Raw genomic sequence first — 14646 nt, 5'->3', positions numbered from 1 at the left:
GTAGTTTCTTTTGCTGTACAGAAGCTCTTTAGTTTAATTAGATCCCATTTGTCAATAGGATTAGGCAACAATCCCGCGGTCACACGATTAACCCAAGTCAATAGAAACTGGCGTAAAGAGTGTTTTAGATCAATCCCCCTCAATAAAGCTAAAATTCACCTGAGTTGTAAAAAACTCCAGCTGATACAAAATAAACTACGAAAGTGGCTTTAACACATCTGAACACACAATAGCTAAGACCCAAACTGGGATTAGATACCCCACTATGCTTAGCCCTAAACTTCAACAGTTAAATTAACAAAACTGCTCGCCAGAACACTACGAGCCACAGCTTAAAACTCAAAGGACCTGGCGGTGCTTCATATCCCTCTAGAGGAGCCTGTTCTGTAATCGATAAACCCCGATCAACCTCACCACCTCTTGCTCAGCCTATATACCGCCATCTTCAGCAAACCCTGATGAAGGTTACAAAGTAAGCGCAAGTACCCACGTAAAGACGTTAGGTCAAGGTGTAGCCCATGAGGTGGCAAGAAATGGGCTACATTTTCTACCCCAGAAAATTACGATAACCCTTATGAAACCTAAGGGTCGAAGGTGGATTTAGCAGTAAACTAAGAGTAGAGTGCTTAGTTGAAGAGGGCCCTGAAGCGCGTACACACCGCCCGTCACCCTCCTCAAGTATACTTCAAAGGATATTTAACTAAACCCCCTACGCATTTATATAGAGGAGATAAGTCGTAACATGGTAAGTGTACTGGAAAGTGCACTTGGACGAACCAGAGTGTAGCTTAACATAAAGCACCCAACTTACACTTAGGAGATTTCAACTCAACTTGACCACTCTGAGCCAAACCTAGCCCCAAACCCCCTCCACCCTACTACCAAACAACCTTAACCAAACCATTTACCCAAATAAAGTATAGGCGATAGAAATTGTAAACTGGCGCAATAGACATAGTACCGCAAGGGAAAGATGAAAAATTATACCCAAGCATAATACAGCAAGGACTAACCCCTGTACATTTTGCATAATGAATTAACTAGAAATAACTTTGCAAAGAGAACCAAAGCTAAGACCCCCGAAACCAGACGAGCTACCTAAGAACAGCTAAAAGAGCACACCCGTCTATGTAGCAAAATAGTGGGAAGATTTATAGGTAGAGGCGACAAACCTACCGAGCCTGGTGATAGCTGGTTGTCCAAGATAGAATCTTAGTTCAACTTTAAATTTACCTACAGAACCCTCTAAATCCCCCTGTAAATTTAACTGTTAGTCCAAAGAGGAACAGCTCTTTAGACACTAGGAAAAAACCTTGTAAAGAGAGTAAAAAATTTAACACCCATAGTAGGCCTAAAAGCAGCCACCAATTAAGAAAGCGTTCAAGCTCAACACCCACAACCTTAAAAAATCCCAAACATACAACCGAACTCCTTACACTCAATTGGACCAATCTATTACCCCATAGAAGAGCTAATGTTAGTATAAGTAACATGAAAACATTCTCCTCCGCATAAGCCTACATCAGACCAAAATATTAAACTGACAATTAACAGCCCAATATCTACAACCAACCAACAAGCCATTATTACCCCCACTGTTAACACAACACAGGCATGCCCACAAGGAAAGGTTAAAAAAAGTAAAAGGAACTCGGCAAATCTTACCCCGCCTGTTTACCAAAAACATCACCTCTAGCATTACCAGTATTAGAGGCACCGCCTGCCCGGTGACATATGTTTAACGGCCGCGGTACCCTAACCGTGCAAAGGTAGCATAATCACTTGTTCCTTAAATAGGGACTTGTATGAATGGCTCCACGAGGGTTCAGCTGTCTCTTACTTTCAACCAGTGAAATTGACCTACCCGTGAAGAGGCGGGCATAACATAGCAAGACGAGAAGACCCTATGGAGCTTTAATTCATTAATGCAAACAATACTTAACAAACCCACAGGTCCTAAACTATTAAACCTGCATTAAAAATTTCGGTTGGGGCGACCTCGGAGCACAACCCAACCTCCGAGCAATACATGCTAAGACCTCACCAGTCAAAGCGAATTACTACGTCTAATTGATCCAATAACTTGACCAACGGAACAAGTTACCCTAGGGATAACAGCGCAATCCTATTCCAGAGTCCATATCAACAATAGGGTTTACGACCTCGATGTTGGATCAGGACATCCCGATGGTGCAGCCGCTATTAAAGTTTCGTTTGTTCAACGATTAAAGTCCTACGTGATCTGAGTTCAGACCGGAGTAATCCAGGTCGGTTTCTATCTGTTCTAAATTTCTCCCTGTACGAAAGGACAAGAGAAATGAGGCCTACTTCACAAAGCGCCTTCCCCAATAAATGATATTATCTCAATTTAACACCACACCAACACCCACTCAAGAACAGAGTTTGTTAAGATGGCAGAGCCTGGTAATCGCGTAAAACTTAAAACTTTATAATCAGAGGTTCAATTCCTCTTCTTAACAATATACCCATGACCAACCTCCTACTCCTCATTGTACCTATCCTAATCGCAATAGCATTCCTAATGCTAACCGAACGAAAAATTCTAGGCTACATACAACTACGCAAAGGTCCCAACATTGTAGGCCCCTACGGACTATTACAGCCTTTCGCTGACGCCATAAAACTCTTCACTAAAGAACCCTTAAAACCCTCCACTTCAACCATTACCCTCTACATCACCGCCCCAACCTTAGCCCTCACCATCGCCCTCTTAATATGAACCCCCCTCCCCATGCCCAACCCCCTAGTCAATCTTAACTTAGGCCTCCTATTTATCCTAGCCACCTCTAGCCTAGCCGTTTACTCAATCCTCTGATCAGGGTGAGCATCAAACTTGAACTACGCCTTGATCGGCGCATTATGAGCAGTAGCCCAAACAATCTCATACGAAGTCACTCTAGCCATTATTCTACTATCAACACTACTAATAAGTGGCTCCTTCAATCTCTCTACCCTTATCACAACACAAGAGCACCTCTGACTAATCCTGCCATCATGACCCTTGGCCATAATATGATTTATCTCTACACTAGCAGAAACCAACCGGACTCCCTTCGACCTTACTGAAGGAGAATCTGAATTAGTCTCAGGCTTTAACATCGAATATGCCGCAGGCCCCTTTGCCCTATTTTTCATAGCCGAATACATAAACATTATTATAATAAACACCCTCACTGCTACAATCTTCCTAGGAACAACATACAATGCGCACTCCCCTGAACTCTACACGACATACTTTGTCACCAAAGCTCTACTTCTAACCTCCCTGTTCCTATGAATTCGAACAGCATATCCCCGATTTCGCTACGACCAACTCATACACCTCCTATGAAAAAACTTCCTACCACTCACCCTAGCATCACTCATGTGATATGTCTCCATACCCACTACAATCTCCAGCATTCCCCCTCAAACCTAAGAAATATGTCTGATAAAAGAATTACTTTGATAGAGTAAATAATAGGAGTTCAAATCCCCTTATTTCTAGGACTATGAGAATCGAACCCATCCCTGAGAATCCAAAATTCTCCGTGCCACCTATCACACCCCATCCTAAAGTAAGGTCAGCTAAATAAGCTATCGGGCCCATACCCCGAAAATGTTGGTTATACCCTTCCCGTACTAATTAATCCCCTAGCCCAACCCATCATCTACTCTACCATCTTTGCAGGCACACTCATTACAGCGCTAAGCTCACACTGATTTTTCACCTGAGTAGGCCTAGAAATAAACATGCTAGCTTTTATCCCAGTCCTAACCAAAAAAATAAGCCCCCGCTCCACAGAAGCTGCCATCAAATACTTTCTCACACAAGCAACCGCGTCCATAATTCTCCTAATAGCTATCCTCTCCAACAACATATTCTCCGGACAATGAACCATGACCAATACTACCAATCAATACTCATCATTAATAATTATAATAGCAATAGCAATAAAACTAGGAATAGCCCCCTTTCACTTCTGAGTTCCAGAAGTTACCCAAGGCACCCCCCTAATATCCGGCCTACTCCTCCTCACATGACAAAAATTAGCCCCCATCTCAATTATATACCAAATCTCCTCATCACTGAACGTAAACCTTCTCCTCACCCTTTCAATCTTGTCCATTATAACAGGCAGCTGAGGCGGACTAAACCAAACCCAACTACGCAAAATCCTAGCATACTCCTCAATCACCCACATAGGCTGAATAATAGCAGTTCTACCATACAACCCCAACATAACCATTCTTAATTTAACTATTTACATCATCCTAACTACTACCGCATTTCTGTTACTCAACTTAAACTCCAGCACCACAACCCTACTACTATCTCGCACCTGAAACAAGCTAACATGACTAACTCCTCTAATTCCATCCACCCTCCTCTCCCTAGGAGGCCTACCCCCACTAACCGGCTTCTTGCCCAAATGAGTTATCATCGAAGAATTCACAAAAAATAATAGCCTCATTATTCCCACCATCATAGCTGGTGTTAGTTTAGCGGATGAGCAGGAAGTCTCCTGCTACGACTATGGTGCTTGAGTGGAGTAGGGCTGAAACGGGGGTGGGGCCTTCTATGGCTGAGGGGAGTCAGGGGTGAAGGCCTAGTTGAGCTGATTTGCCTGCTGCTGCTAGGAGGAAGCCTAGCAGTGGAGTAAGGCTTGGATTAGTATTTAGGAGGGTTATTTGTTGTGGGTCTCATGAGTTTGAGTGTAGGAGGAATCATGGTAGGGCTAGGATAAAACCAATGTCACCGATACGATTATATAGGATTGCTTGAATGGCTGCTGTGTTGGCATCTGTTTGGGCGTACCATCAGCTAATGAGTAGAAAGGATATAATTCCTACACCTTCTCAGCCGATGAAGAGTTGGAATAGGTTGTTAGCGGTGACTAGGATTAGTATGGTAATTAGGAAAATAAGTAAGTATTTGAAGAATTGGTTGATGTTTGGGTCTGAGTCTATGTACCATAGTGAGAATTCTATGATGGACCATGTAACGAACAGTGCTACGGGGATAAATATTATGGAGAAATAGTCTAGTTTAAAGCTCAGGGAGAGTTGGGTTGTTTGGGTTGTTGCTCAGTGCCAGTTCGAGATAATAGCTTCTTGGTCTAGGCATATGAATATTGTTGTGGGGAAAAGGCTAATGATAAAGGTGGACGCGATAATGGATTTCACATAATGGGGGTATGAATTTTTTTTGTTAGGGTTAATGAGGGTGGTGAGGATGGGGGGAATTAAGGAAGTTAGGGCTAAGGTGCTTATGGTAGCATACATGGTTATTACTTTTATTTGGAGTTGCACCAAAATTTTTGGGGCCTAAGACCAACGGATGGCTGTTATCCTTTAAAAGTTGAGAAAGCCATGTTGTTAGGCATGGGGATACGAGTTAGCAGTTCTTATAAGCTTTCTCGGTAAATAAGGGGTCGTGGGCCTCTGTTGTCAGATTCACAATCTGATGTTTTGGTTAAACTATATTTACAGGAGGTGAATCCAGTGATAATATCAGGATTGAGGGATAGAAGGAGGATGGGGGATAGGTGTATAAATATGAGAGTGTTTTCTCGTGTGAATGAGGGTTTTATGCTATTAATGTGGTGGGTGAGTGAGCCTCACTGTGTTGTGGTAAACATGTAGAGGGAGTACAGGGCTGTAATTAGTATGTTGAATCCTGTGAGTAGGAGAGTGATATTTGATCAGGAGAATGAGGTTACTAGCACGGAGAGTTCTCCTAGGAGGTTAATGGTGGGGGGGGTAGGGCGAGGTTGGCGAGACTTGCTAGAAGTCATCAAAAGGCTATTAGTGGGAGTAGAGTTTGAAGTCCTTGGGAGAGAATTATGATGCGACTGTGGGTGCGTTCATAATTTGAGTTTGCTAGGCAGAATAGTAATGAGGATGTAAGTCCGTGGGCGATTATGAGAATGACTGCACCGGTGAAGCTTCAGGGGGTTTGGATGAGAATGGCTGTTATTACGAGGGCTATGTGGCTGACTGAAGAGTATGCAATGAGCGATTTTAGGTCTGTTTGTGGCAGGCAGATGGAGCTTGTTATGATTATACCTCATAAGGATAGCATGAGGAAGGGATAGGCTATATGCTTTGTTAGGGGGTTGAGGATGAGTGTGAGGCGTATTATACCATAGCCACCTAATTTTAAGAGTACTGCAGCAAGTACCATTGATCCGGCAATAGGGGCTTCGACATGGGCTTTAGGGAGTCATAGGTGGAGTCCGTAAAGGGGTATTTTTACCATGAAAGCCATCGTGTACGCTAGTCATATTAAGTTGTTGGCTCAGGTGTTTGATAGTTCTTGGGCTGTAAGAGTGAGTAATAGGATATTAAGTGAGCCTAGGGTGTTGTGGGTGTAGATTAATGCGATGAGTAGGGGGAGGGAGCCTACTAGGGTATAGAATAGGAAGTATGTACCTGCGTTCAGGCGTTCTGGTTGGTTACCTCATCGGGTGATGATAGCTAGGGTGGGGATAAGTGTGGTTTCGAAGAAGATATAAAATATAATTAGCTCTGTGGCTGAGAATGTTATAATTAAGGAGATTTGGAGGGAGATTAGTATGGAGAGGTAGAGTTTTTTTCGTGATAGTGGTTCGTTGGATAGGTGGCGCTGGCTTGCTATGATTGTGAGGGGTAGAAGTCAGGCAGTTAGTATTAGGAGGGGGGTTGTTAGGGGGTCGGAGGAGAAGGACAGGGAACAGCTGAATAGGTTGTTGTTGATTTGGTTAAAAAATAGTAGGGGAATGGTGCTGATAATTAGGCTGTGAGTGGTTGTGTTGATTCAAATTATACGTTTTTTAGAGAATCATGTTAGTGGTAGTAATATGATTGTTGGGATGATTAGTTTTAGCATTGGAGTAGGTTTAGGTTATGTACGTAGTCTAGGCCGTATGTATTGGAGATTGAGACTAGTAGGGCTAGACCTACTGCTGCCTCGCAGGCGGCAAAGACTAGTATGGTGATGGGTACAATATTGGCTAAGAGGGAGTGGGTATTGAGGGTTATGAGGGTGGCTATGACGAATAGTGATAGTATTATTCCTTCTAGGCATAGTAGGGAAGATATTAGGTGTGAGCGGTATACTAGTATTCCTAGAAGTGAGATGGTAAATGCTAGTATAATATTTATATAAATAAGAGGCATTTGGTAAATATGATTATCATAATTTAATGAGTCGAAATCATTCGTTTTATTTAAACTATGTACCAATTCGGCTCAGTCTAACCCCTTTTGTAATCATTCGTAGGCGAGGCTTAGGGCTAGGATAATGATTAATAAGAGGGATGATATGACTATTCGTGGTAGGTTGGCTGTTTGTAGGGCTCATGGCAAGGGCAATAGGAGGGCAATTACTAGGTCAAATAATAGGAAGGTGATGGCTACTAGGAAAAATTTTATGGAGAAGGGGACGCGGGCGGGGGATATAGGGTCGAAACCACATTCGTAAGGGTTAGATTTTTCTATGTAGCCGTTGAGTTGTGGTAGTCAGAATGTAATAATTATCAGTAGTAGGGCTAGAAGGGTATTGATTATTAAAATTAGGACGAAGTTTATTACTCTTTTTTGAATGTTGTCAAAACTAGTTAATTGGAAGTTAACGGTACTACTTATACTAAAAGAGTAGGATCCTCATCAGTAGATGGAGACATATAGAAATAGTCAGACTACATCTACGAAGTGCCAGTATCAGGCGGCGGCTTCAAAGCCGAAGTGATGTTTGGATGTAAAGTGAAATATTAGTTGGCGGATGAGGCAGATAGTGAGGAAAGTTGATCCAATAATGACGTGGAGCCCGTGGAAGCCTGTGGCTACAAAGAATGTTGAGCCGTAGATGCCATCGGAAATGGTAAAGGGGGATTCGAAGTATTCTGAGGCTTGTAGGAGGGTGAAGTAGAGACCCAGTAAAATCGTAATAAGCAGTGCTTGAATTATTTGGTTTCGGTTATTTTCTATTAAGCTGTGATGGGCTCAAGTAATTGATACTCCTGATGCGAGTAATACAGATGTGTTTAGGAGTGGGACTTCTAGGGGATTTAGTGGGGTGATACCTGTTGGGGGTCAGTGTCCTCCTAGCTGGGGGGTGGGGGCTAGGCTGGAGTGGTAGAAAGCTCAAAAAAATCCTGCAAAGAAAAAAACTTCTGAGGTAATAAAAAGAATTATCCCGTATCGGAGACCTTTTTGGACGGGTGGTGTGTGGTGGCCTTGGTATGTGCTTTCTCGTATTACATCGCGTCATCATTGATATATGGTTAATGTGTTAGTTAGTAGGCCTAGTGTGAGCAGTGTTGTGGAGTAGAAGTGGAATCATATGGCTAGGCCGGAGGTTATTAGAAGGGCCCATGGGCTGGGTTTTACTATATGATAGGCATGTGATTGGTGGGCCATTATGTGTTGTCGTGCAGGTAGAGGCTCACTAGAAGTGTAAAAACGTAGGCTTGGATTAAGGCGACGGCAATTTCTAGAATAGTCAGTAGAATTAGAATTGTGAAGATAATGAGTGTAGAGGGTAGATTGATAGTTGATAATGCTAGTGTGGCGCTTCCAATTAGGTGCATGAGTAGGTGGCCTGCAGTAATGTTAGCGGTTAGACGTACGGCTAAGGCTATTGGTTGAATGAATAGGCTGATAGTTTCGATGATAATTAGTATGGGGATAAGGGGTGTAGGTGTGCCTTGCGGTAAGAAGTGGGCTAGGGCATTTTTAGTCTTAAAGCGAAAGCCTATGACTACTGCGCCTGCTCATAGGGGGATAGCCATGGCTAGGTTTATAGATAGTTGGGTGGTTGGTGTGAATGAGTGGGGTAGAAGTCCGAGAAGATTGGTTGTGGCAATAAAAATGATTAAGGATACTAGTATGAGAGATCAGGTTCGTCCTTTAGTGTTGTGCATAGTTATTATTTGCTTTGAGGTCAGTTGAATTAGTCATTGTTGGGTGGTAATTAGTCGGTTGTTGATGAGATATTTAGAGGTGGGGACCAGTAGAGGGGGGAATAGAATGATCAGTACTGCGGCGGGCAGGCCTAGGATTGTGGGGGCAATGAATGAAGCGAATAGATTTTCGTTCATTTTGGTTCTCAGGGTTTATTGTAGTTTTTTATTTTTATGGGTTTTGGTGAGGGGGGTAGATGGTAATTTGAATTTAATATTTTTAGTTGGGTGATGAGAAATAGTGTAAGGAGTATAGGGGTAATTATGGTGGGTCATACGGTGGTATTTAGTTGGGGCATCTCACTGTAAAGAGGTGTTGGTCCTCTTAATCTTTAACTTAAAAGGTTAATGCTAGGTTAGCTTTACAGTGAGCTCTGGAGAGGGGTAGAGAAGGTGCTATAGAGTGAATACGGGTCCTATTTCAAAGATTTTTAGAGGGATTAATTCTAGGACGATGGGTATAAAACTGTGGTTTGCTCCACAGATTTCTGAGCATTGGCCGTAGTATACTCCTGGTCGTGTGGCGGTGAAAGTGGTTTGGTTTAGGCGTCCGGGAATTGCGTCTGTTTTTAGGCCTAATGTGGGGACAGCTCATGAGTGTAGGACATCTTGCGATGTAATTATTATACGAACGGGGGCTTCAACTGGGAGGACCACCCGGTTATCAACGTCAAGGAGTCGTAGATCGCCTGGTTCTAGGAATAATGGGGGGAGTATGTAGGAGTTGAAGATTAGTCCGCCGTAGTCGGTGTATTCGTAGGTTCAATATCATTGATGGCCGATTGATTTAATAGTAAAGGAGGGGTCGTTGACCTCGTCTGTTATGTAAAGTATACGTAGGGATGGGAGGGCAATAAGGACTAGGATGATGGCGGGCAGGATAGTTCAGACGGTTTCTATTTCCTGGGCGTCTGAAATACTAGTATTAGTTAGTTTTGTTGTGAGTGTTAGGAAAAGGGCGTACAGGACTAGGAAGCAGATGAGAAAGATAATTATGAGGGCATGGTCATGAAAGATGATAAGTTCTTCTATGATAGGGGAAGTAGCGTCTTGTAGACCTACTTGCGCTGCATGTGCCATTAAGATATACGGGGTTTAACCTGTAATTTAACTTTGACAAAGTTATGAAATAATTTTTCTAATATCTTTTTGAAAAAGTCATGGAGGTCATGGGGTTGGCTTGAAACCAGCTTTAGGGGGTTCGATTCCTTCCTTTTTTGTCTAGATTTTATGTATACGGGTTCTTCGAATGTGTGGTAGGGTGGGGGGCATCCATACAGTCACTCCAGGTTTGCGGAGGGTTCTTCTACTATTAGGACTTTTCGTTTTGAAGCAAAGCCTTCTCAAATCATAAAAATTATTAATATTACTGCTGTTAGGGAGATGAGTGAGCCTACGGATGATAGGACATTTCATGTGGTGTATGCATCGGGGTAGTCCGAGTAACGTCGGGGCATCCCAGATAGGCCAAGGAAGTGTTGTGGGAAGAAGGTTAGGTTTACGCCAATGAACATGACAGCAAATTGGATTTTGGCATAGGTTTGGTCTAGGGTATAGCCTGAGAATAGGGGGAATCAGTGAATGAAGCCTCCTATGATGGCGAATACAGCTCCTATTGATAGGACGTAGTGGAAGTGGGCTACGACGTAGTATGTGTCGTGTAGTACGATGTCCAATGATGAGTTTGCTAGTACAATGCCGGTTAGGCCACCTACGGTGAAGAGAAAGATGAACCCTAGGGCTCAGAGTACTGCAGCAGATCATTTCATATTGCTTCCGTGAAGTGTAGCGAGTCAGCTGAATACTTTGACGCCGGTAGGAATAGCGATGATTATGGTAGCGGAGGTGAAATAGGCTCGTGTGTCTACGTCTATTCCTACTGTAAATATATGGTGTGCTCACACAATAAACCCTAGGAAACCAATTGATATTATAGCCCAAACCATGCCTATATATCCGAATGGTTCTTTTTTTCCGGAGTAATAAGTTACAATATGGGAAATTATTCCGAAGCCTGGTAGGATAAGAATATAAACTTCGGGGTGGCCAAAAAATCAGAATAAGTGTTGATATAGAATAGGGTCTCCTCCCCCGGCTGGGTCGAAGAAGGTAGTGTTGAGGTTACGATCTGCTAATAGTATGGTGATGCCAGCAGCTAGGACTGGGAGGGATAGGAGAAGTAAGACTGCTGTGATTAGGACGGATCAGACGAAGAGGGGTGTTTGGTATTGGGTTATGGCAGGAGGTTTTATATTAATGATTGTTGTGATGAAGTTAATGGCTCCTAGGATAGAGGAAATGCCTGCTAGATGCAAGGAGAAGATGGTTAGGTCTACGGAAGCTCCAGGATGGGAGTAGTTTCCTGCTAAGGGAGGGTAGACTGTCCAACCTGTTCCGGCGCCGGCTTCTACTATGGCAGATGCAAGTAGAAGTAGGAGAGAAGGGGGTAGGAGTCAGAAGCTTATGTTGTTTATGCGGGGGAATGCCATGTCGGGGGCACCAATTATCAAGGGAACTAGCCAGTTGCCAAAGCCTCCGATTATGATAGGCATTACTATGAAGAAGATTATTACAAACGCATGGGCTGTGACGATGACATTGTAGATGTGGTCATTACCTAGAAGGTTGCCTGGTTGGCCTAGTTCAGCCCGAATAAGGAGACTTAGGGCTGTGCCCAGAACTCCAGCTCATGCGCCGAATAGTAGGTATAGTGTTCCAATATCTTTGTGGTTTGTAGAGAATAGTCAGCGGTCGGCGAACATCAGTAGGGTGGGGTAAAATGGCTGAGTGAAGCATTGGACTGTAAATCTAAAGACAGGGGTTAAGCCTCTTTTTACCAGCTCTGAGGTGATTTTCATATTGAATTGCAAATTCGAAGAAGCAGCTTCAAACCTGCCGGGGCTTCTCCCGCCTTTTTTTTCTTGCGGCGGGAGAAGTAGATTGAAGCCAGTTGATTAGGGTGTTTAGCTGTTAACTAAGTGTTTGTGGGTTTAAGTCCCATTAATCTAGTAAGGGCTTAGCTTAATTAAAGTGGCTGATTTGCGTTCAGTTGATGCAGAGTGGGGTTTTGCAGTCCTTAGTTGTTGCAGAAATTAAGTATTGTAACTTACTGAGGGCTTTGAAGGCTCTTGGTCTGTGTTTAACCTAAATTTCTATAAGATCATTAGTATGAAAGGGGAGATGGGTAGAAGCAGCGTGGTAAGGATGATGAGTGTAGGGAGGAAGGGGGTAGGTTTTGTATGTTCGAATTGTCATTTTATTTTTACGTTATTGGATATAGGAAGTAGTGTAATTGAGGTGGAGTAGATTAGGCGGAGGTAGAAATAGAGGTTAAGGAGAATGATGATGGCTATGATGGTGGGAATAATGAGGCTATTATTTTTTGTGAATTCTTCGATGATAACTCATTTGGGCAAGAAGCCGGTTAGTGGGGGTAGGCCTCCTAGGGAGAGGAGGGTGGATGGAATTAGAGGAGTTAGTCATGTTAGCTTGTTTCAGGTGCGAGATAGTAGTAGGGTTGTGGTGCTGGAGTTTAAGTTGAGTAACAGAAATGCGGTAGTAGTTAGGATGATGTAAATAGTTAAATTAAGAATGGTTATGTTGGGGTTGTATGGTAGAACTGCTATTATTCAGCCTATGTGGGTGATTGAGGAGTATGCTAGGATTTTGCGTAGTTGGGTTTGGTTTAGTCCGCCTCAGCTGCCTGTTATAATGGACAAGATTGAAAGGGTGAGGAGAAGGTTTACGTTCAGTGATGAGGAGATTTGGTATATAATTGAGATGGGGGCTAATTTTTGTCATGTGAGGAGGAGTAGGCCGGATATTAGGGGGGTGCCTTGGGTAACTTCTGGAACTCAGAAGTGAAAGGGGGCTATTCCTAGTTTTATTGCTATTGCTATTATAATTATTAATGATGAGTATTGATTGGTAGTATTGGTCATGGTTCATTGTCCGGAGAATATGTTGTTGGAGAGGATAGCTATTAGGAGAATTATGGACGCGGTTGCTTGTGTGAGAAAGTATTTGATGGCAGCTTCTGTGGAGCGGGGGCTTATTTTTTTGGTTAGGACTGGGATAAAAGCTAGCATGTTTATTTCTAGGCCTACTCAGGTGAAAAATCAGTGTGAGCTTAGCGCTGTAATGAGTGTGCCTGCAAAGATGGTAGAGTAGATGATGGGTTGGGCTAGGGGATTAATTAGTACGGGAAGGGTATAACCAACATTTTCGGGGTATGGGCCCGATAGCTTATTTAGCTGACCTTACTTTAGGATGGGGTGTGATAGGTGGCACGGAGAATTTTGGATTCTCAGGGATGGGTTCGATTCTCATAGTCCTAGAAATAAGGGGATTTGAACTCCTATTATTTACTCTATCAAAGTAATTCTTTTATCAGACATATTTCTTAGGTTTGAGGGGGAATGCTGGAGATTGTAGTGGGTATGGAGACATATCACATGAGTGATGCTAGGGTGAGTGGTAGGAAGTTTTTTCATAGGAGGTGTATGAGTTGGTCGTAGCGAAATCGGGGATATGCTGTTCGAATTCATAGGAACAGGGAGGTTAGAAGTAGAGCTTTGGTGACAAAGTATGTCGTGTAGAGTTCAGGGGAGTGCACATTGTATGTTGTTCCTAGGAAGATTGTAGCAGTGAGGGTGTTTATTATAATAATGTTTATGTATTCGGCTATGAAAAATAGGGCAAAGGGGCCTGCGGCATATTCGATGTTAAAGCCTGAGACTAATTCAGATTCTCCTTCAGTAAGGTCGAAGGGAGTCCGGTTGGTTTCTGCTAGTGTAGAGATAAATCATATTATGGCCAAGGGTCATGATGGCAGGATTAGTCAGAGGTGCTCTTGTGTTGTGATAAGGGTAGAGATTGAAGGAGCCACTTATTAGTAGCGTTGATAGTAGAATAATGGCTAGAGGGTCACACGATTGTTGCCACTGCTTTTGGTGTTTTAGTCATGAAGTCTTTGCCCATGCCTGTGTCCTGAATGGTATTGCTTAGGTTTTCTTCTAGGGTTTTTATGGTTTTAGGTCTTATGTGTAAGTCTTTAATCCATCTTGAGTTAAGTTTTTGTACAAGGTGTAAAAAAGTGGTCCAGTTTCAGTTTTCTGCATATGTCTATCTAGTTTTCCCAACACCATATATTAAATAGGGAATTGTTCCCTCATTGCTTGTTTTTGTCAGGTTTGTCAAAGATCAGATGGTTGTAGATGAGTGGCAGTATTTCTGAGGCCTCTATTCTGTTCCATTGGTCTATATATCTGTTGTGGTACCAGTACTATGCTATTTTGGTTACTGTAGCCTTATAGTATAGTTTAAGGTCAGGTAGCATGGTGCCTCCAGTTTTGTTCTTTGTGCTTAGGACTGTCTTGGCTATATAGGCTCTTTTTTGGTTCCATATGAAATTTAAAGTAGTTTTTCTAATTCTATGGAGAAAGTCAATGATAGCTTTATGGGGAGAGCATTGAATCTGTAAATTACTTTGGGCAGTATGGCCATTTTCGTGATATTGATTCTTCCTATCCATGAGTATGGAATGTTTTTCCATTTGTTTGTGTCCTCTCTTATTTCCTTGAGCCGTAGGTTGTAGTTCTCCTTGAAGAGGTCCTTCAAATACCTTGTAAGCTTTATTCCTAGGTATTTTATTTTCTTTGTAGCAATTGTGAATGGGAGTTCACTCATGATTTGGCTCTCT

The 14646-nt window shown here is 42.7% G+C and overlaps 4 pseudogenes; 1 reads left to right on the top strand and 3 right to left on the bottom strand.

Moving 5' to 3' along the window:
- The first annotated feature begins 2443 nt into the window (after positions 1 to 2443).
- Positions 2444 to 3578, top strand: LOC117974419 (NADH-ubiquinone oxidoreductase chain 1-like; annotated as a pseudogene).
- A 4061-nt stretch (positions 3579 to 7639) lies between these two features.
- On the bottom strand, positions 7640 to 9233 carry LOC117981655 (ATP synthase subunit a-like; annotated as a pseudogene).
- An 82-nt stretch (positions 9234 to 9315) lies between these two features.
- On the bottom strand, positions 9316 to 10040 carry LOC117981654 (cytochrome c oxidase subunit 2-like; annotated as a pseudogene).
- Positions 10041 to 10091: 51 nt separating this feature from the next.
- The window catches only part of LOC117974420 (NADH-ubiquinone oxidoreductase chain 1-like), a 43491-nt pseudogene continuing 38936 nt past the window's right edge, over positions 10092 to 14646 (bottom strand).

The sequence above is a fragment of the Pan paniscus genome, chromosome 11 (genome assembly GCF_029289425.2).
Source record: "Pan paniscus chromosome 11, NHGRI_mPanPan1-v2.0_pri, whole genome shotgun sequence".
Classification (NCBI taxonomy): Eukaryota; Metazoa; Chordata; class Mammalia; order Primates; family Hominidae; genus Pan; species Pan paniscus.
The sequence above is the reverse complement of the archived record's forward strand: the minus strand, read 5'-3'. Positions and strand labels throughout refer to the sequence as shown.